At 40.9% G+C, this 24,254-nt stretch overlaps 1 protein-coding gene across 8 annotated transcripts in view; it reads left to right on the top strand.

Moving 5' to 3' along the window:
* The window catches only part of PRKG1 (protein kinase cGMP-dependent 1), a 369,156-nt gene that overhangs the window by 199,398 nt on the left and 145,504 nt on the right, over positions 1–24,254 (top strand). The gene's annotated exons all lie outside the window — the stretch shown is intronic.

Genomic DNA, 24,254 nt, shown 5'->3' with positions numbered 1-24,254 from the left:
ATCCCAGTAATTCAGGTCTGTCATAGCAGTGAGGAACTGCCTACATGTCATGTCACCAAAGTCATAGCAAATAGGAGCATAGCATCACCGAGTCCTAGAGAAAAAAGTTGCCTGAGTCAGAGTGACGTTGTAAGTAATTCCATCGTTATTAAGTCATTACTGCAGCATGTTTGTCCCGGATCAGAATGTTCCCCGATGAATCATTCCCCTCCCAAGCAAAAGTAATGAGAAGTAATGTACCCAAGAGGTACATTCTATTGCTGGAAGGTGGGAACAATTCCATCCAATTTGGGCTCCTCCTTTTCCCTACCTCTCTCAATGGGGATATACTTGATTTCTCTTTTTCTAGAAAGGAAGGTTGTAAAAATAACATGCAGGTGATAAATAAATCTATGTGACACCTTAGCTGGATGCCACACAATTGGGTAGTCCCACAGGGGCCGGGCTGGGTGACCTCAGTCCCATCATCTGCAGGGAAAGCTTTGAGGATAATTTAAAAATAGTAAAAGATTGATAATAATAACAAAGAGGTAAAACTAAAGTGATTGGCGATGCAGCTTGGCCTCAGATAGGGACAAGACGTTACCCCAGGGAGGACCAGGAGCTCCACAGAGATGTTCTGTTGCTCAGAGATTGCATACAGGAGCAGCCATCAAATCCAGCTTTTTCCAGGTGTCTCAGTTTGTGATTATTCACAGGAGTACTCAGGAGAGGAAACAAAAACCTGTTGCTCTGTTGGGAGTGTTTATAAAATCATGAATTCAAATGTTAACGAGCAGTGGCCTTTCTTGTGTGCTGGTGAATGAAACCAAAAAATGAATGTAAGATCAGTTCTGGTTGTTAGAGCTTCTGGCTCTCTTTGGAAGCAGAAGCTCTGCATGTAGTAAGCTCTTAAGCTTTGAGCTCTAATAGAGCTTTTCTAGAAGATCATCAAGATTAATTTGGATGCATGTTGCACTGAGCCTGCCCAGCTTTAATTTTAGAGCAAACAGTGTAAAGACGCAACTGATAATTTTTCTCTTACTGTGTCTTCTTGCTCATAACAGTGTGTCGAAAGTGTGTTAAGGCTAAAAAGAAAGCTAAAAGAAAGCAATACTTTTCAGAAAGGCTAAGAGCAAGCAAATATGTTTTCTTTAAGTCTTTCTGTTTCAGTTTTGGAAAATATTTGTCATACAGAACAGTTGCAGCATGGAGTAGATAGTTGTGTGTATCAAATAATAACGTTCCATTGCATTGTCCAGCTGTGCTCTATGCATCAATAGCTACCTCAAGCTCAACATGAATTCTTTTCTTGATTTCAATGAGGTACTAAATGATCATCTGTAAGGATGCTTCCCTTCTATATGTTTAAGGAAAAAAAAAAATGCATTAAATCTTGAGAACAAGTTGTTTACCTTATTTGTTCGTTTTTCCTTTCCCTTATTGATAAGTAAATGAAAATGTTCACCAAGAAACAAAACCAAACTAAATAATTAAATGAAACCTATTCACAGAGAAGTGAGTGAGACTGGAAAGCATTATCTTTGCTCTTAGCACTCTGAGAAAGTTGTCCTTCATAATCTTTTCATTAGTCACAGTAGCATAACAGTCATTCCCTTCAATAGAATGCTTTTGCCTGCAGACAAAACGCAATAGAAATGCAGCTTGTTGAAGTGAGATGGGATCCTTCCTATCTTCTCATTCATCTTACCGACAGTAGCCACAGTATGTGCACAGGTGTTACCAGGGCCCTGTTTGGTCACTACAAAATACTGCCCCTTTTGCCAGTGTTTGTCATCTGCTGTGGTTTTCTGTTGAAAGAACATATTGATGAAATGGGTCTGCTATTATTTGCTTAGTTTCACCCTTTTATCTTCACAGAATATATGATCTAGTCCTTTCTTCTGAATGTTGTGGGAAAATCATAACATGTACATTTCCTTGTTACGAAATCCCGATCTATCTTTCCAATGGATACTGTGCTGGAAAACTGTCTCCTCGTCTGCTGCAAGGAGCAGTACACAGCTCTCATGGATTTACAGAAGTTGAAACAACTATTTGATTTACATAAAACAATGATAGGTTGGAGCTTGGAGACGCTGAACATCCTCTTTTTCATAGTTTTTAGGAGGAACCGGTCTCTTTATCCTGCTCTGTCACTTGTAAATTCAATGGATGATCCTTGAAGTGATCAAAAGATGGCCTAGTTCCATAGCAGCACCTGCTTCAAGTAAAGGATGAAAAATCCAGGCTGTTTTTTGATCCCCGCATTTATGCTAAACACCGAATCATAGCACTGATTCCCTTTGAAACACAAATGCTCAGTAACTCATTATGTAGCTGAATCCACACTAGATTAATCTAGCTCAAAGCTCAGCTAATGTGCAGGCAATGGTAAAGAGTTAAAAGTATATTATCTAAAAAACTTCTGTAGATTTAGTAGCAACTTATGGGTGAAAATGCTGACCATTTCATCTTCAATCGTACTCAACTTAGCGCTTACTGTGTATCACTGAATATATTTGTCCTTAGACAAGCAAGAAGGAGCATTATTCTGCCATGAAAGTTGGAGCTATGCTAAATCCACTGTACATTTCACTGCAACATTCATAGTTCTGAGGTTATAGTGATTTTCTTCTCAAGACTGTAATGGAGAACGTCGTTTAAGCAAGATCAGAATATTTCAGTTAAGGAAAAAAGCATTTCTACAATAAAATTGCTCAGGAAATATGATGGCTAAAGGGAGCAGGTGTAACCATTTCCTTCTAAATCATACAAGTTGTAAGGGAGGTTACAAGTATCTTCAAAAAGGCCAGGATGCCTTTGGATGAATAAACATAGGGGTGTTTTTTTTGCACAAACTTTCTAGATGTGCCATAAAAAAAACCACCTCGTGTTCTGGTCCACCGTGTAAACTCTGATTCATCCCGGATCCTGGATCAGGCAACAAATGATGAATATTGTATGTAGCCTTGGAGGAAGGATCTAACTTCAGAAGCGGAAAATTAAGGGAAGTTACATGCATACACATGTATCACACAAGCTTGAATCTTGCTTAAACTTTATGTTAATGCCAAAAACTCTAATCCTGCTGAAAAAAAATCCCAGTCTTCAGCTTGTACCATTTTGTTGTAGTGCTTTGGCTTGATCTCGAGTCAATCTTGCCATCTCACTTAAGTCAAAAAAGTTTAAGTGGGAAGTTTTAATCTGGTGAAATACGTCAGAAATGTGACTTTATGCCCTCACAGCTTATCGACGTGGGGAGTCGTGCTGGTAAAGTTGTTTGTGTAGAAACACGGATGTAACTGTTTCAATACTGAAATCGGAGGTAGAGGAAGTTTTGCATTTCATTTGAGTCATTTATCGCCAAGAGGAAAGGAAATACAAAAATGTGTGAAGGTTTATTAAATGACTGTCTTTGACGGATTGCCTGCAGCTTCATGCAAAACAGTGCATCGCAGGGTGAAATTATAGGGGACAGAAGTGGGAGAGAAATTAAAAGAATGAGGCAAAGGGAGGACAGGCTTTGGAAGAAGAAAGCTGGAAAGTGAATCAGTGGAATATGTATATGTTAGGGTAGTTTCAAGTGATTAAATCTGTGAAACGGGCTTTGGCCTAAAGAAGGCATTTTTTGTGGAGGACTGGAACATGGGCAAAGTGAACAGTGGGGATAGCTGAGATAGAGGAAAAGGGAAAATATTTCCAGAAGATAAAGAAATATGTTTATTCTTAATGCACATTTATATGGAAAGACAGAAGTACTGGTTCAAACTGATACCTAATCTAGACCAACATCCTTCTCGTTCCAAGATGGTACCCGGGGCCAAAATGATGAGTCCATCCTGCCTGAGACAGGTGTGCAGGGTAGGGCTTTGAAGACCGAGTGGGTTGTCTTCCAGTGGTGCTTCTCACCTCCCTAAGATCTGGCTATCATCCTATCAGCCACTTCTAAGATGTGCTGATTTTCCAGGACAATCCAAAGAGTGTCACTTGCAGGAACTAGCTGAACTGTTCTGTCAGGACCACGTTCACTCTGACCTCAGAGGCATTAACAAGGCATTCACCCCAGCTGTCCAGGCTGACACCAGCTCAGTCCTGTGATCCATGAACTGTGCAGTGGGTACCATGACAGAAACCATGCATCCAGGCAGTGGTCTGATGGATGGAGCAGAAATTCTTGAAACATCCAACCAGCATCTCCCAAGAGATGAAGATGAAATGATGTGACTTAAAAGTCAGCTTACCTTCCTCAACTGTGCCCCAAAGTGACCACATATATTATGTGGTCATATTGCGCGTGACATATTGCCCAGGAAAGAGTTAAAAACAGAATGAGGTAATTAATACATAATTAGACAGAGCTGGCTTTCCAGTTCCTATCTGTGGAAAGCTCTGAATCTTTTTTTCTCTTCTGAAGTATTCACTGGTGCTTTTCAGGACTCTCTTGCCTGTTAGCATAACTCAGGCAAGACAGATCGCATGCCAGCCACAATTCCAGTCTGTTTTGCAGAGCTGTCACACACTTCCTTTCTCTCTTAAGGTGCACTGCTTCTTTTATCACCTAACACTGCCTAAAATCCCCAGGTCTGCTAAGAGAGGGAAGACAGAATGGCTGATCTGCATTAGAGCACAGTGATGATTTTAGCTGGAAAAAGTAATCAGATGGACTCCTTCCACATCCTGAGAGTTAGACTGGCTTTGAAGAGAGCACCTGGAAATGGTGGGGGCTCTTTCAGTGCACCCATCAACCCAACAGCTGAGATCTTCAGCAACTTTGACACCACACTGAGAGTTAGAATTGTTCTTTTCCATAATTGATCGCTGTGAGTGAAAGAGAAACTATTAAGGTGGCAGCAAATCAACTCAGCGTTGAGCCCATTTAGTTCGGAATTCTTCATGGGCTTATAGGACTCCTCAGTTATCCTTAAAATTAAGAATGAATTCATTCTTGTTTGCAGCAAATCAAAGAACTTCCCTAGATGATGTGCCTTTCAGAGTGCTTTCTTAAGGTGAGATGAAAATACGGCTTAGCCCTTGACACTGAAGGCGGTGTTAAACTCACCTGGGCTTCTGCTGGGAAAGACTGAGTTATGTGTTAGAAATGGCACCGAATCTTGCCTGTCTGGCCTGTCTGTTTTTACTGCCATGCATTAAACTCAGTTGAGCTCAGGATGCTTAAGGATGCTTTGAAGAACGTTTATGTGTGTGAGTGGCTGAGGGATGGGTTTTGCCGCACCACGGTGTGCGGGTGAGTGCTGAAGCAGAACTGATGTGCCACAGTATGGAGCTGTCAGCTTTCAACAAGAAAAACAGTCTTTGTTTGATCTTCTGGAGGCAAGAAAGGCAGAAGAGGAGATTTAAAAATAGTTTTGCAATGGCTGGTGTTTTTTTAACATAGCCTCCATAATCCCATGTGATGCTGTTAGTGCTTGTGAAGTGGCTGGGACAGGCACTTTTTTAAGTAGTAGGGAGTTAATATTGATCAATTTTGGTTTGAATCTAAGGAAAATGTCTATTGGAGGCAATGCACCACAAGGGAAAGGGAGGAGGAGTGAAGAGAAGGAAAAAGTATAGCGCTCCTCATGATCCAAAGCAGGAGAAAGGGGGAGGAAAAAAAACACCCTTTTATTTCAGTCCAAGCAACCACAATAGGCCTATCAGTGGAGGGAATTGAAGGTAGCAGACCCCAGACTACCCTAAGGAGAGTGCTGGTCTCCGTGGGGTGTGCTGCCATTTCCTCTCACTACTGCTGCAGGTGGACAAAATCAGTGCTTGCACGCAGCATATCTGGGTGCTTACCCAGCACCTGGTTGTTGGTTCAGCATCTGCTGCTAGGAACACCGTTCATACGGACTCATTTTCTCTGATGCTGCTCTGCCTGTGTTTACCATCAGTCAGAGAATTCTCACTTCAGGTTTGTGGTTTTTTTTTCTGTTTCCATGCATGCCTGTTACAGCTTAGCAACATTATCATAAACTAAAATGGCTTTTCCCATTAAACATGCTTCCAGCTGTGCCAGCTTCAGGGTTCGATCTGCAATTCAGCAGTAAATAATTTACTGCTGATGAGGTGATGAGCAACAGGCAGTGAGTTTGCTCCTGATGTCCATTCATGGGGTAACTGAGGGCTTTGCTGAAGCATGGGGTTGACTTCTCCTGCAGGGAGACCAGGCCAGGGAGTGCAGAGAGGGAAAAAGGATTTTGGAGTGCTTGACGTTCTTTGCCTGGTCTTTTTTCATTCATGCTGAAGTTTTCTAGGAGAGGTAAGATCCAGTTTGCTGGTAGGCTATGTAACATACTGTCATTACATTTCAAAGGAAAACAAATCAAGATCCTGTCTCTGTTCTGCCACATAAGGGCTTCCACCTCCCTACTTCCACCCCCCTGCAGCAGTGATTGTGTAAGTAAATACCTTCAAAGATGCGGCCATGATCTCAATTGACACAAGATCATGTTCTGTTTGTGTTAGCCTTTAAACAGGATGGCTTTTTAAAATTTTATTTTGTAACTTTTAAATTCCAAAATCACTTTTTTATGGTGGATGCTGGTTTTGATTTGTCATCAGTTACTGTTTCTTCCTACATGGGCATCATGTTTTACCTTTGTGTCCATGTAGTATCTGATCTCACGTGCAGATCAGTCAGCCAGAAGTATTTTACTGGCAAACCAGGTACTAGGATGGTTTCTTGATGGTAGAAGGGACCACAGACTGGTTCTGTATTGTTGCAGTGGTGCTTCAGAGTCATCGGCGTGGTTACATTTGACATTCTGGTTGTCTGGAGAAGGACAATTCCTGTTGGTAATTTTGTGTCAGGGCAAAACCAGTTCCTTCTTGCTGTCTAACCATCCCTGCAGTCAGGATTTGGAGGACAAGGGCTTTCTAAGCTCCCAGACAAACTGGGCTGATCAATGCATTAATTGCTTGTGCTCTCTGTGGCAGGTAGGAAATCAAGCTCCTTACAGCTCAATACAGAACACTTGGCATAAGTGGAGATTTGTTAAGGTGTCACAGTTTGTTTAACATGATTCAATTCATCCTTACGCAGTTGGCATTTTATATTGTGATATTATGTGGATGTTTGTGGCTGTGGATACCAGGAAGATTATTTTCCTTTGCTTGCTAAAATGTACTAAAGAGTCCACACCTTGAGATTTGGGGTTCTTTCTGCAAATATTGAAGTAGATAATAATTCTTTCTTTAGGATTATTCTGATCATGCTATAGTGTTGCTTAAAATGAGACTGTGCATGAGCTCCAGAACAAGATCTGAAGCACATAGCTGTATTCTGGAAAGCCACACGTGGCTTCATTGGGGTGTCCCTTACACCTGGGAAGATGAAAAGCAGCCCACAATAGCTAAGCAAGATGTGTTTGGTTGTTATTTTGCAAGTGCTATATGGTGACAATCACAGAATATCCTGAGTTGCAGTGATCCCATGAGGGTCACCAATATTTCTGATATTTGGCCAGTTTAGTTGTTTTTGGTTAGTAACACTGATTTTAATGAATTATGCAACAGCTCACAGGTGGAAGTGGAAAAGACAGTTAATACAAAGCCAGCATTTTTTAGGTGGGACAATAATGTTCTTAGATAAAATGCACAACAGCTGAAATGGGTTCCAGACCATAAAAGAGGATGATAGAGCTGTGAGAAACAGTAGGCCCTTAGAAAAAGTGAGAAATGTGGCCAGAGGTTGAGCTAGGACAGCAATAAGCCTGGTGTTATAACACCGGTAATTCTGAATTATTGAAAGAAGGCGAAAAGGATTATGATGGATTCTATAATTCATTCCAAAATCAAGTTTTAATACTTCTCTAATAACTGTGAGCTGCTATAAAGTAATTAGTTCCAACAGGTTCCATGCACTGCATCATACCAGACATCAGAGTAAGTGGTTTATTATCTGACTTCCTCAATTTACTTATCTGTTACTTATAAGTAACTGTTACCCGTTTAGAATAACTCATGCAAATATTGATATTAGTTTTAAAGCTTAGGAGTAATCATGGAGAAGTCAGTCCTAATACCTTTATCCTGGCAAAATGCAATTGTCTTTACTCCTCTGTTTATCAAGTTGTACTGCTGTTGCTTGCTGGTAATATTGGAAATAGCAAGGGGTGAGGCATTTCCCCATTGATATCTCTCCTATGGTCATGGGTGATTCCGTGTTCCTTATCTATCACTCTGCCCTCTGCCTGCATGGCCTCATGTGGCATCTCTCACCACTGGCTCAAGCAGGAAGGCTGAATTTTGTACATTTGAAAATCCAGGTCCATTTCCTACCATTCTTTCTCAGAGGTGAGTTTCCCAAGGCACACCTGACTCTCTCCATCTCAGGCCCCAAAGCCACTTTTGGGTCCCGTGGTTAGCATGCAGCCTTTTGATAATCACAGAAATTCCAAAGCTTGTACTCGTGTTTAATGTGTCTCATGAAAAGTGCTTATCCACCTATCCAGCTTGTTATTGTACCCGACAGTCTCCATTCCAGAGTCTGTTTTCCTGCTCAAATTACAGATAGATACCTTCGAAAACATCTGACAGTTTTCTGTCCTCCAGGGAACTGAGTGATATTCAGGAGAGGGATTTTAGTAGTGCCAGCTTTCTGCTTTAAAACATTCTGGGGTTTGACCAGGCAAACTGGAACTGGCTTTTGTGGTAGTAGCTGCTCCACGTCGCTTTCTACGTGGGCTTTCTACGTGGGCATACATCTGGAGTCTTCTTGTCGCCCTTCTAGTAATCAGCTATTAATAGGTATCCAATCCCATGTGAAAGGATTAATATTATCATTAGTACTTATTTAAATGAGTGAGTAACCTAAACATTTGTTGACAGGAAAGTGCAGGCTGAAGGTTAGCTCCTGTATCTCTTTTTTCCTCTTACTTTTAGATAAAACATTGCCTCATGGAAACCTTTAGATGTAACAGATTTTTTTGGTTACCTATTTTTGGATGAAGCACTGTGATCTGACATCACTACTTGGATGAAGTGGATTAATATTTTGTTCTCATTTGACCAAATGATGTAACTTTGGAGTTGCTTGCATGGCACCAAACAGTCTTATCAACTAAAACAATAGAGATTGAAAAATGGGCTGTAAGTAAAAGCCTGGATTTCCTTCAATTCATTATGCAGCACGCAGTGTGGTTCCAGAAATCAGTTTCAACTTATCTTCACTTTCTCTTTTTTGGTCCAAAGCAACAATGAATAGGCAATGGACCAGTGTTCTTCACTGATCTTGCTTTATTAACCATGCAAACCCATCGCAGAGAAATGCCAGCACTTGCGTACAAGCATTGTGTCTGGCCAGAGGCAATCATGCCTTTGGGTTATATTTGTCTGGAAAGACCTTTGCCATGGGATTCTGCTGTGTAGCTTTCAAGTGCACTCCAAATTGCGTTTTTTGGCTTTCAGACACTTTCTGTTCTGTCATTTTGGGACTGAATAGCAATTCATTAACAGGACTGGCCACAAAATGGCATCCAGCACTGCACAAATAACTAATCACCAAGGGAAATCACTGATCACTTGCTGGATACTGGGCATGTGCTGTAAAATCAACTCCTTCCTTTCTTACCACTATAGAAGGGATAAGAACTCAGCATCAGTGGGCATATCTTCATCCTGCAGCACTTCACAAAGGCTCTGTTCTGGCATGTGCCAAAACTTGCAGAACTGTTAATCTCCTTGGGTTGGTAGCTGGAAAGCCAACTGATGTCTGCAAGTGTTAGGGAATTACTGATGGCCTCCAAGGAAACCGTGTTTACATGTTTAAAACTTACTGAACTTTTGAGAGGGAAAACAGTAGAGTAAATGTTCTTCTGCCCGTGGTGGAAAGGTTTGAGTACCAGCCAATTTCTACATGGGTATCACAGACTTCATGTTTAAAAACAGTGTATCCAAACTGACTGTTTATCCTAATGAAAAAAATATGCCTGCAAATGCACAATGGGAAACAGCTTTTTGGCCATCCATTTATTTGATGAAAGATGAAAATTTAGGGCTGCGTCATTTGTTGACAGAATATTTTGGAAGCTATGGAAGAAACTTCAGCCCTCTTGGTGATGAATTCCTTGCACAGTGAAGCGAATGGCTGCAAAGATGATGGGAGAGCGGTAGATGGAATTCATTCTGTTTAGAAAGGCTTTTGACACTGTTGCCCACAGCACTGCCCCTTGGGAGCTGGGGACACATGAGATACATGCACAGTGGTTACATGGGATAAAAGTCAGCTTGGAGAGAGGCAACCAACAGCTTTGATGTTCAACTGATGTCAGTGAAGATTATGGTGAAGATTATAGTGCATCAGGGTTGGTGCTGGGACAGGTATTCCACATCTCTGTTGACAGCTTGGCTGTTTGTGCCAAGGCAGAGTTTGAAAAGGACCTGGAGAAATATGTCTATTGCATCAAAACAGAATCATAGAATCATTTGAATTGGAAGGGACCTTTAAAGGATATCTCATCACAATTTTTGACTGGGGAAAGTTGTGTGTTTGGGGGTACTGCTGTGTTTGGCTTTCTCATAGGCTACATCATCTGTCTGTCTCCTCTTTTTCACCTGATTTATTTTCTTGCACTTTTGACTCCAATTAGCGAGTACACTTTTGGCTTTGAAATAGTAGCAAAAGTTTACTGCAATTCAGATTTCAGATAAACTGACCAAAAAACAAATTAAAACACTCTTTAAGAACTGACTGTTAAATACGTGTAGCCATGACTTTTGTTTGCAGTATCCTTGGTGGGAAAAAGAAAAGGCTGTTGCTTAGGCCTAAACAGTTAACAAGCTGACCTTCAGTTTCAAGGTTAGATACTTACCAAGGCAAAATACCATCACAAGAGGTAACACTTCATATGATGACCACCATTTGTAGGAAAAATAGGTCAGGCACGATCAGATTTATTACCATGGCAACTGCCTAATTGCTGGTGGAGAGACTAACTTGATGCCTAAGTGTACCATTAGTGAAACATTAGTTTCATTGCTAGGTCTTAAAGAGGCCTATTTTTCCAATGACCTGATGGGCACTGAAATCAGGAAAACAGCAGTTACCTTTCTGGTACTCTGTGTGATCCTATTAAGGTTCTTTTTTATGTTTCTGCACACTGGAGGTTGTGGTTTATGTATGAGAGCTTTCTGCTGGAGGGTTTATGGGGATTTCCTCCTCCTGACTGTGTTAACACCACTGTAGCTTTGTGGAAATACCAGGCAGCAGTTATTTGCAGCCATCCCGACATAGCAGTGAGAGGCAGTTGGGTTGTTCCTATTCTGAGGTCCGGCTCCAATGAAGAAGCCACATGTCACAATAGGAAATGTCAACATCAAACTGATGCACTTGAGGAGGTTGCAGTGGCAACACAATCAGCATATACTTAATTTCTAGCCTTTTATTTATATTGTCTAAAGTGAATAGACGTGGTAAAACTCTTTAACTGTAGCAGTCTGTGCAAGAAAGAGGTTGAGGCTTCAAACCCTCTGCTAAGCTTCCATGGGAAGATCTTTACATCTACTCCCAGCATCTGCAGATTTGGAACAGATCGCCTGGGTTGAAAGATTTGCAGCTTGATTCAAAGCATGGGAAGTTAATGTGTCATGGCTGGAGAATAGTGTAAATTTGGGGTAGTACTGCAGGAGTTACGCCTGGTAGAGTGATGTGGTGCTTATGTGGTGTTAATTCTTTTAAGAAATAAAAGGTCATTGGAAAGGATTGACACCAATGGCACTTTTGGCTACCAGCCCCAACTGAGAAAGCGAGCCTCCTCTAATAGAGGACCATGGCAGAAGTTGAAGAAAGGTGTTATTTCTTGACATTATCCAACTGACATTTCTTTTCTGTAAGTCAGAAAGATCCAATACAGGTGCACAAGTGGAGGCATTTCGATAACTGTGACTTAAGTAACAGATTATAGAGAAGTGCTTTTTCTCTCTGCTGGAAAAGGAAGTACTTTTTCTCTCTGCTGGAAAAGGTTGGCTAGTACTTTTGAAGAGAGCCATGGTGCAAACAGTACCTATGTTTTAGTAAGCAAGCTTGCATATCAAAGGGTTTAGCCTTCATTTGGTCTTTCCTTTTGGGTGGCTGACAACTATACCATGTTGCCCAGCTAACCCAGCTGTGGATGAGAAACAGACTGATGTAAAAACAGGAATTGATGAGCACTTGTCCCTGAAATCTCTTTTTTTTTCCTTGGGGTCATTTGGTAAACCTTTGCTCAAAGTGCATTGCAGGAAGAAGAAAGATTTGTTCAAGAGTCTGATATTATCTGTCACTTCAGTTAACTCTTAATAAACACTAAACCCTTAAGATGTGCTCGTCTGAATAAGATGTGCTCGTTTGAAAATTTCACATCATCATGTTTTGATGATTGGAAATCCTTCAGAGATTAATGCGTGTCGAAGTATACATTTCTTCAAGCAAAAATGAAGTAACATTCGCTGGCTCATATGAGCTTTGAGATAAAACAAATTATTGCTTTCTCTGTAAATTGGAGCCATATATGTGGGAACCTAAAATGCATGAATTGGAGTAGATCCTTCTGAGGGATGATTTTAGTCTTTATTAATAATCTGAATGAAGCAGTTGCTGACTGCAAATAAAACGTTGCTGAATGCAAAATAAACTGCACTGAGATTAAAAATAGGGACAGGGTCTTTGAATTCATCTTGTCACAATGCATAACCCAGGAGCACATCATGTACGCTGAGCAGTATTAGAGTTTAAAGGCCAAATTAAGTAAAGAACTGGGCTTGCTTCCAAAAGAATAGCTCATTAAACTTCAGCCCTCTGTTGGGCTGTCTGTTAGGAAGTGTGCAGGAAGGCCACCCTTTGATACTTTTTGGCAGGGAATAGCGCATCTAATTTTGGATTTGACATTAGAAAAAGATGCAGCTTCCAGAAGAGACACCAGAGCGTGCTGCACTGGAGATGAAGCCTGAGCAGAGAGAAAACTGCTAGTTTGGTATTTGGGTGCAATTAGGGGTGTGAGTGAAATATTGTGATAATATTGCATTATATTCATGGGAAAATAACAGTAATTCATATGGGAAATAGATACTTTCTGTAGTTACAATTCTATAAAGTGTCCAGTACGGAGGATGCTTTGTGTGTTAGTCTAGTGCAGTCTGTATTTATCCACTCTTATATTTTATATACTACAATACTAATTTCTCTTACTCACAAGTTATTTCTACAGGTAGGCAAGATTGTCAGTGGCTATTTTGGCAGGCAAAAGCAGCAAATTGACTTCAAGTACTTGAAATACACTTCACGTTGTCCGAAATCCAGGAAGAAAACTAACTCCAGTGTGGTGTTAGAAAGTGGCATTCCTTTATTCCTCACGATGCATCAAATCAAGTGTGTGCCTTCAGAGTTCAAGTTCTACGTTTATACAGTTCAGACATATATATGCAGTACATTGGCATACATATTCATCCTTTTCCAAGAATTTATTAATATATATTAATGTTCCTCTGTGCATGCACAGTAATGGCCCCTGGTGGTCTTTGACCACTTACTTTCTCCCCACTTTTCCCCATCATCAGCTTCATCAGTGATGAGTAGAACTTGGAGCAAAGCAAATATTCCAGGCTTCTCTTTAATTAAATATCTCTGTCTTTGACATTAACTTCTACTGACTTTAGCTATGTAGTGTCCCTTAAGTTCTGGGGTTCTGAAGGAGGTGGCAGACTGGTAGGAGGTGAAGAGCAGTACTTGGGTATGAGTAGCACTTAAGCCCATGACATTCTGGACTGCCTTAGATTTTCTTCTTCCTGACCCTATTAAAATGTTCACACAGGCATGGGATTTCACAGTGTTTTCAGAGTTTACTGTCATGCTCTTTTGATTTCTCACAGGTAATACTGTCTTTGGAAATTCCAATCTGATAGTCAATAGGATTTCTGGCCTGTGCATTAAGTCCTGATTTTCACCCAAGGCGATGGGTGAGAGCAGAATGAGATTGCCATCGTGTTCTGAACACGGGTAATGGAGTATGATGAATGGCAGTGGCTCATAAAGCTTGCCCTACTATCTGGCCAGCAGCTGGGGATGTTTTCTGTATCTCTTCATGACTTACATGCTTCCAAACATAGCATCTGTGTCCTGTATGGGCTTTTTCTCTGCTGTAACTTGGAACAAGATGAGCAATATGATGACGGTGATGATTTTTATTCTCCCGTTTAAATAACCCATGGTATTAGTTCGATCGTTTATCTTCAAAACTAAGAAAAAATATTTGTGAGGTCTGAAGCATAAATCGATAGCATTTACATAGAAGGAAATTCAAAGGGAATGCTTAGAATATGTTACTGATGCATCTTCTGTTGTTTTAGCCTAAGCCCATAGTAATACGAGAAGGTAAGGCATTTTTAGCTTGTGGCCATAGGATACTACTTTTTTGGAGGGGTGGTGTAACATAAAGTGTGTGGAATCTGCAGTCTTGGAAGTAGATTATCCCCCAACATACACAGATGAAGAAAAGAGAATCAGGGAGTTCAGAAGTTGAGTATATAGAAAAGCAGCGGATGCTGAAGTGCTGCTGCCTTGGAGAGAGGAAAGTGTAATGCCAAAACTGTTTATAGCTGCAGGAGAAATATGGTGCTGATGCACATTTGAGTATTGGTGGTTAAAGAAATAATTTGAGATGGTCTGTTGTTCTGGGGGCAGCGTATTGTGATAATGTGACAATGGAAAGGTTATTTGCTTATCAAAATGTGAAGATGCTTTTCCAGCAGGAAAATCCATGGAGGAAGATAAGTTCTCATTTTTATTGTGATACGCATGAAGGTTAACAAAGGCACTGATTATGCAGTTCGCAAAGATCATCTTCATTCAAGTCTCTGAGTACAACACATATTTTTTACCTGGTGATTGTTGTGTATTAGCAAAGTACAAGGCCTTTAACTTGATTAGAAATAGCTGTTCAGTTGTGTATCGCATTTATTATTTGTAATTATTGTGAGAATTAGCAATCTGCCTTACACATACAAATAGTAGTTTCCCTTCAGAATGGTTTAACAAGATGAAGTATGAAGATACAGAAAGCATTGATCTACGGATAGGCAAATATAATTAGCAGAAAATAAATTATTACAGAAAGTATCCACTGGCATTTACAATGGTATATCTCATTCAGAAGGTTTTGTTCCATGTGATACCCTGCTGATTAAAATTAACTTGTTTGATCGCTAAATCCCACAGATCACAGGGTTGGTAAAGTGCTTGTTTTGTGCTCCTTGCCCCTAGTTTATAGCATCTCTGTTTGTACCACAATGATTATGAAAACGTTCCCTACATAATGTGAGCCAGTTTCCTAATGAAATTGCTCTTCTTACACATGTAAGGCTGGGAGTGCCTGGGATAGAGGGTTTTCTGGTGACCAGAGTTAGTGTTGGAATGAACTAAGCAAATATGGTTCCTATTTGGGAGCTTGCAGTGAAAGTGACACAAGGTGTGAGTATAGGAGCTTCAGCAAATCAGAGTAAAGTGGATTTCAGTCTTCTTTGAGCCAAAGGATATGAATTTGTATCTGATAGACTGAGTTCTATCCTCATTCTTGGGCAGACCTAACCCTGCTTCTCAGCATAATACCATAACCATGGAACAATCAGATACTTGCTCAGGGGCATTCCTTAATCTCTTCTGGTGAGATTCACAGAGACACTCCAAAGAAGTGCAAGTATATACTGTGTGATCTCAGGAGTCTCTTGCTCCCATGAGCTGATTTATTGTGGCTATCCATTACGGTATTTTTCCACACAGGGTAGTTTCTTCAGCAAAGGCTGAGAAAAGAATGTTTCCACAGTGTGAGCATTTTCCTGAGATCTTTCAATCAAAACTATATGATAAAGTGTGGCAGCGCCTGAGAATAGTTATTGAATGGCCAAAATGGCATTGCTAGCATGTAATACCTTTTTTTTTTTTCATTTGGAAGAGCAAATACATTTCCTTCCTGAGTAATTTTTGGATACCACATCCCTGGAGTCATTTAAGACCAGTCTGGATGGGGCTCTGAGCACCTGATGGAGCTGTAGGTGTCTCTGTTCCCTGCAGGGGGGTTGGACTCCATGGTGTTTAAGGGTCCCTTCCAACCTAAATGATTCTACAATTCTAATTATTGAGTTTTAATCAAAATAATGCTTTGGGTTTATTTTACTTTTGGAATTACAGCTTTTGTTTGTCATGTCTCTGAGGATGTGGAGAGATGGTTCCTGCTCCAGTAATCAGTTTGGGTGGTTGTTTTTTTTTCCCTTTAAAAGGTATCAACTGCATCTTGATGCCGTTACTTAAAGATAAGGCCTCTTGTTAGCATGAATTCAGTCAGAAAATGATTACTTGGAATGAGGGTGAGAAGATGAAAGTGCAAAGTGGTGTCAAGCTGGGGATACAAACTACCTCCAGCAACCTTACCTACTGCTGGAGCATGAACTAAAATATTCTGCTAGCTTAAATCATTTCCAGCTCTGTATGTTTAAATAACTCTACAAAGTATTTTAGGAATAACAAGCTTTCAGCATCACAACAACATGGAGCATATAACATTCTCAGTACTGAAGAGCATCTGTATTCCTGGAGGCGTTTGCATTTGAATTAGGGCAGGCAGAGAAGGAAAACCCATCAGCTTGGATGTACTTTCTGGATGGCTCTCAGCCAGGCTCTGAAATACAATGTAGTGAAATAACTGGGGTTTGATCCTGGGTTGCAGTAACCAAATTCAGTCAATTTTGACACTGAAAAAGGCCATACACAGTATTTCACTGTTACAAAAAAATAACCCGTATGAGCAGAAGATGTATTTGACTTTCTATTTCTCATTTTTCAGAAGTGTCCCAAGAGTCTTGGGGTAATGACTCGTGATGCGCTTCATTACCTGTTAATGTTGTTTCATGCTGAGCAAGCAAAAAAAGGGAGCATTGAGCAGGGTCCGCAAAGAGGCATATTTCCTTGTTAGCTATAGGCAGATAAAAATTACATAGGGAATTAAAGACATCATGATTAAGAGACAGTTGCTTGAGGTTAAGCACCAGAAGAGTGCTCAAGTCAGCAAAAATAGTTGGATTTTCTGAATGTATTTCCATTCCCTGTCCTGTGGCACAGACTAGCTTGAAAGCTTTTGGTAATTTTAATATAAATCCAGGTGTGGAAAACACAGTTTAGCAGAAGCATAGGAAGGAGAAAAAATGAGAAGGTGTGCATAGACGTCAGCTTAGAAAACGAAGAAAAAGACTATGGCATCTCTATTGTCCCAGGTCCATGGAAACAGCTGTCTGCTGTAAGACAGGGATACGTTTCTGAACCTGATATGTGTGTGTGTGTATATATATATATGTGTGTGTGTGTGTGTGAGCTGAAGTTCTGTTCTGAGTAGGAATAGGTTTAAAATGCTCATAGTCTCTCTTTTGGCTCCATATGTACATCAGAAAAGTAGTGACATAAATAATTTGGCTGTCTAGATAGGATTAACTTAAATATAAACATAAAATGTTGCTTTATTTTTTTTATTTCTTTTTTACTAGTTGTAGTTTCAAATAGGTTCTACATTCTTATCAATACCAACAGGAATTACATTTTTGAAACAAAGTAAATTGGACTTAGTGAAGTTACCAACAGGAACGTGTTTTCTTCGGTGACCAGAAAAGTTCAATAAATATTCCCATTTGAGTCTGGATCTATTTAATGTTTTAACTTACAGCCTGAGAGTAGCATTGTTTTCCTGTATCCTTTGCACATTTGCAAATAGTAATGATCTTTTTATGTGTTTGTCCTCTACTTTCAAGGGATAAATTTTTAATGTGCAGACGGAAGGTGACAGTTTTATTGCTTCTATGAACATCAGGAATACATTCCAAATTCAATTATATACTGTCTCTGGAAATATCACAGAAGCATCTTGCCAATAAATACAATTCTTATATTACTGAAGACTAAGGACAGTAATCACCAGACTGACTTGAAATGTGGGATTTGAGTGGGATATTGTTTTGGACTTCAAAAAATATAAGGTAATTTATATTGGGAAGGATAATTTACATTTCATATATCCTTTGTTAAAACATCATAGTTCTAGAAAATGACTGAAGAGTTTCTACAGCTCAAGACAAGAGAAGAAAGAGAGTCTGTCCCAGCAGTTCACAGAAGTTGCAATTAGAAACCTGTATTTTAAAGTGTACAAAAAACAGGGTATTATATACAACAAAAATGGTATCACAGAACATACCTACAGGAATTACGTTTGATGAATTAAACTTTAAACCAAACAAGTCCAACCTGCTATTTTTTATGTTTTTGTTGTCCGCCCTTTTAAAATAGAAGTATTTTTAGAAATAGAACAAGCTTTGTTACATGTACACATTAACTATATAATATATTTTATCTGTGGCCCAAGATATTTCTTCTTCGCTCAGTGCAGTCCAGGCACACCATGATTTAAATGAAGAAAAAAACAAACTTAAGTTAAAATGTCCTCAGAGGGACAGTAAATACAGAGCCAAAAAAGCCAAAACGTATTCTGAGTATAAATTTTGGTTGGACTTGATGATCTTTGAGGTCTTTTCCAACCTGAGTAATTATATGATTCTATGATCAAATTGGAAGGGCCCTTGGAGTCCAGGATAGCGGGATTTACCAAGTGCCACTAGAAATCCAAAAGCTCTTGTTCCTCTGTGATTTAAGATAGCAGGTCATTATTAATGTTTCAGTAAATTTACACCCTTCATATGTGAACTGTGCTTAGATTGTAGAAACTTCTTAAGTGTGCCAAGGTGTTTGCTCATGGGGAACCATTCAAGTAATATAATGTTATTATGTTATAGATTGCAGCTATATATATGGCTGCATGTATATTAATGGTAGTAAAGATATCTGAAGTCATCCTCAAGGTCTTCATTTAATCTCATTACAAGACTAATATACATATATTGTCTTTGCTATCACAAAAAAATGTGTCATAACGTTTTGGTCAAAAGTCTCAGAAACAAAGTTCTCTTTGTGCTTGATGTAAATATGAGGTTTCAACAGATGGATAGCAAGCTGTGTGGGATGCAGTGGTTCAAGACTGTCTTGATGAGGTCTTGGATGTCTGAAGGGCAGCAAAAAATGATGGCCTTCTTATCCATTAAGATCACTTGCAGCTTCTTCAGGCTGATGTATCTACAGTAAGGTACCCCTTCTCCACAGCGATTAGGTTAATTAGTGTATATCCCATGGGTCTTCCCAGTATTTTCTTTCTTTTGTATATGGGAATAGGACACAGTGTTGCTGGGCTGTCTCAAACTTGGAAGTGGAGCCTCTCGTTGTTTGTGTACTGTTATAACCAACAGTAGCTGAGGGTTCTTTTGGAGGTTATCTGGGAGTACCTGTCTGTCTTGTTTTAACTCAATGCATGCTTGCTCTGATGTTGTGGTTACGATCTGCGTGCCTGTTCCAAAAATGAGTTATTGAATAGTTGGGCTTTAAAAGGGCATTTCAATGATGTTAATCACCTGAGATGAGTAAATTGCCTCATCTGCAAACTTGAGGAACGATCATCAGTGAAGCAGAAATGACAGTGAACAGTAGATTTATGGGAAGTGCTTTCAACAGCCATTGCTCACTTATTTTAACTATCTTTTGATACCTATCAATGACTCAGATTTTAATTAATCTAAAGTGTTCCCTTCTAAAAATATATAATGGCACTTTTAATCAAGATGCCACATGGCCTTCAGTAAATCAAAGTAAACCAGCCAATTTGCCATTGTCAGCCAGAGCCATAATCTTATCCTGACAACCTGCTTTCTGTGAAGAAAAACTCACAGGTTATTTCCTTGCATCTTATCACTTGTTGTCTGAGAAAAGAGAATACCAACCTTGCTGCAACCTCCTGTCAGGTAGTTGTAGAGAGCAGCAAGGTCTCACCTCAGCTTCCTCTTCTGTAGACTGAACAAACTCAGTTCCCTCAGCTGCTCTTCATGTGTCTTGATTTCTAGTCCCTATCTTCTTCTCTGCATGTCCTCAAGCAACTTGATATCTCTCCTGAAGTGAGAGCCCAAAATGCAGCTCAGTTCTTGAGGTGTGATTTCACCAGTGCTGCATGCAGGTGGACAGTCGTTCCCAAGCTCTGCTGGCCACACTACTTCTGATGCAGAAGGACCTTGGTCTTCTTTGGCATGCTGCTGGCTCACATTAGCTGGCCATTGACCAGCATACCCAAATCTTTTTCTTTTGGGCACCTTTCCAGCCACTCTTCCCGGGGCCTGTATTACTGCTTGGGGTTGTTATCATTCAAGTGCAGCACCCAATACCAATCCTGCTGAATGCCATACAGCTGGATGTGACCCACCTATCCAATCCATCCAGATCCCTCTGCAGAACCTTCTTTCCCTCAGGCAATCCCATCCAGCTTGGAGTCATCTGCAAAGTTAGTGAGGAGGCAGTTGATCTCTTCTCATCAAGATCACTGATCAAAATACAAAACAAAACCAGCCCAAATACTGAGCCCTGGGGATCACCACTTGTGACTGGCTACCAAATGGATTTAACTTTTTTCACAATGATGCTTTGGGCCTGGCCTTTCAGCCAGTTTTTTACTGAGCAAATGGTAGCTCATCCAAAACCTTGAGAATACTGTGAGAAAGAGTATTTACTTAAACACCTTACCAAAATCCAGGTAAACATATCCACAGCCTTTCCCTTATCTACTAAGTGGGTCATCTTGTCATAGAGAGAGATCAGATTGGTAACACTGAGATTCATTTTTGGCATTCAGAAGCATTTATGTAGACTGCTGATATTTCCTACGTTGAATAGCAATTAATTAAACAAATTGATAGAAGCTAGTGAAGCTTTCATGCTACAGTAGGAAAAAAATAATGGAAAAATAAGATGCACCCGATAGAGAGCAAAGTTACACATCTGTTGCCATTCAAGTGGAGAAAGACAAATTGAGCTTTCAGAAAGCCACAATGCAGCTGAACAGATCCAACATGTGTTGGTACAATAACAACCAGTAATTACCCAAGAGTTTTCCCTCAAGTACAAGAGTGGCCGTTACACGGGTCAACTGAACCACAGTCCGTCTGTCTCATTGACTGCCAAGAAATTTCCCCCATTCTCCAAACCATTTTGCAACGGAAGTACATTGCAGATGCACCCATCAGGCTGGATCCGTGCTCACTCTGCTGTTCATCCAAACCCAAGACATGTTTTGGCTCCAGTTTGAGAGTTATGTCAGTTGGAGTCCATGCATCCACTTTGGGATGAGCCCAGGCGTGGGGTTGCACCTGATCTTAAGAGAGAGAGATCTCAAAAAATCTTGGAGCCAATGTTAGGGTTACTGCACCTAGATGTCTTTGAACAACTACAGAGGAAGTGATAAATAACAATTGTTTGACAGTGATTAATAGAGTCATATTTAAGTTAAAATAATCTTCCCAGCATGTTTCTTGTTGTTGTCATTTTTTTTTTTCCCTAAACTGGTTGTATTTCTTGCCCGTTTGCTATATTCTCAAGGTTATTTTCTTAAACAATTGACTTTTCAAACCTTATTTTGAATCTGTCAGTCTTATTTGATTATTTCTCCAATACAATCTAAGCCACTTGAAAATCCTCGACATTTAATTTGCTTTCAGCTGTGATTCATTTTAATGCAAAATAAATAAATAAATAAAAATGGCTATTGAGATTTATTGTACATAGTAAATTTTGACTCCTGCGATGCAAGAATTTTGCTGATGGGAGAAGAAAGTCAACATAATAAAACTCAAAGATTAAATTATTCTTCCATTTTCTTGAATTTAATAACAAGACTGAAACTTATCCCGGAGAAAGACAGGTGTAGCATTTACAGCTTTAGAGGCGTTTTAATGATGCTTGTGGTCTGCTAAGTTTCCTGAAACATACAGTAGTATCATGTATTTCAATTAGGTCCAAACTCTACTCAGCCGAGCATCTATAAAAAGGCATCCAGAGATAACAGTTCTACAAAAAGATGAAGAGCAACAGCAGCAGCTGTTCCAAGAGTATGAATAAAAGCCATTAGAAATCAGGAATTAAGATGACCCACCATCTGTTAGCCTTCAGAGGTTCACAAAGGATGAATGTCCCAAATTACACCCCCAAATCAATAATGTGTATGCCATCCTTACTGCTGTGACCAGCAAATGAGTACACTGATGAGAGAATGATTTTTCTTAAAATAGGAAGGGATTTGCTGGCATTATATTTTTGCCTCGGGCAAAACTTGAAGTCAGTGTTCTTTTGTCTCCAACTGAGTAGTAATTCAACTCTGGTCTGTGGTTGTACAGGTTAGAAATTAGGAATAAGTGGGTTTTTGCCCTTTAATGGTTTAAGGGTTAGAGGCTGTCTTTCTTACTTGCTGAAATGCCTGGGGTTTGCCACAATACTCTCTGACTGTAGCAAGGTCTGAAAAGCCTCCGTCAAACACTCCAAGATTATATGATGTAATTCTGTTCTCTTATTTACATGCAAGCCTAGTTGCTGTAGGTCTGCACCATGAAGAGGACTGAGCTGTGTCTGGATTCCACTGCCCTTTTCATAACTTGCTTTTCTGTAGAGGAGGTAACTAAGTCAGTTCCTGGACTATTTTTTGGTGATGATCTACCGATCAAAAATGCTTTTGTTTGGATTTGTCCCTCTGTGAATCACAGATGCATTGATCCAGACTGAGAAGTTCAAAATTGCCCCTAGTTAGTTCTGCTTTTTACTGCATCTAGCAATTGATGGTGTGGCCAGACACAGTGGATTGCCTTTGTACAACAAAGCTTTGGTAATAAGGGCTGCAGGGCTGGCTTCTGTGAGCCTAGAGCTGCCCCATGTCAGATAAGAGCCAGCTACTGCTGGCTCCAAAAGGGACTTGCTGCTGCCAGAGCTGAGCCAGGAGAGACACTGGCTGTGATTCTGGGAAAAAAAGGAAAAAACTGCTCTGCAACAGTAGCTGGGGGCGAGGAGAGAGAAAATGGGAAACAACCCTGCAGATGCCAAGGTCAGTGCAGCAGGGAGGGCAGGATGTGCTCTATGTGCAACACCACACAAAGCAATCTCCCTGTCCTTAGCTCTAAAGCCTCTTTTCATCATATTTTTCCCCCTGTTTTTCTGAGAGTGGAATGGAGTTTAACTGTCCATCAGTGTGAAGCCACCCTATAGGGTCAACCATGTGAAATGGCACTGTAGAATATGCTGGACAGGATTCCTTCCTTCCTTCCTTCCTTCCTTCTCTTCCTTCTACCTTCCTTCCTTCCTGTCCCTTCCTTCTTCCTTCCTTCCACTATCCTTCCTTCCCTCCCTTCCTTCCTACCCTTCCATCCTTCCTACCTTCCCTACCTTCCTCCTTCTTCCTTCATCCTCAACCTCTTCCTACCGTGCCTTCCCAACTTCCTTCCCAACCTTCCTCCTTCCTTCCTTCCTTCTTCCTTCCTTCCTATCCTTCCAACTTCCAACCATCCAACCCTTCTCCTTCCTTCCAACCCTACCTTCCTACCTCATCCAACCTACTTCCCACCTCCTCCAACAACAACAACCAAACAACCAACCAACCAACCAACCAACCAACCAACCAACCCACCAACCAACCTACCAACAACCAACCCAACCACGAACAACCTCAACAACCAACCAACAACCTTCCTTCCTTCCTTCCTCCCTCACTTCCACCCTCCTTCACCTCCCTCCTCCTTCCCTCTTCCTCCCTCCCTCCCTTCCTCCCTCCCTCCCACCCTCCCTCCCTTCCTCCCTTCCCCCCCTCCCTCCCCTCCCTTCCTCTTCCCCCCTCTCTCCTCCCTCCCTCTCCACCTCCCCTCCTCCCTCCTCCTCCCCTCCCTCCCTTCCTCTCCTTCCCTCCTCCCTTCCTTCCCTCCCTCCCTCCTCCTTCCTTCCTTTCCCTTCCCTCCTCTTGTTCCCCTTCCCTCCTTCCCTCCTTCCTCTGCCTCCTTCCTTCCTTCCCCTCCCTCCCTTCCTTCCTTCCTTCCCTCTCATTCCTTCCTTCCCTCCTCCCTCCCTTCCCCTTCTCTCCTTCCCTCCTTCCTACTCCTTCCCCCCTCCCTCCCTTCCTTCCTTCCTTTCCTTCCTTCCTTCCTCTCCCACGCCTCCCTCCTCTTCCTTCCTTCCTTCCTTCCTTCCCTTCCTTCCCCCTCCCTCCCTTCCTTCCTGCTTCCTTCCTTCCTTCCTTCCTTCCCCCCTCCCTCCCTTCCTTCCTTCCTTCCCTTCCCTTCCTTCCCTCCCTCCCTCCCTTCCTTCCTTCCTTCCTTCCTTCCTTCCCCCCTCCCTCCCTTCCTTCCTTCCTCCTTCA

Source organism: Excalfactoria chinensis, chromosome 6 (genome assembly GCF_039878825.1).
Source record: "Excalfactoria chinensis isolate bCotChi1 chromosome 6, bCotChi1.hap2, whole genome shotgun sequence".
Taxonomy (NCBI): Eukaryota; Metazoa; Chordata; class Aves; order Galliformes; family Phasianidae; genus Excalfactoria; species Excalfactoria chinensis.
This window is presented reverse-complemented; position numbering and strand designations above follow the sequence as displayed.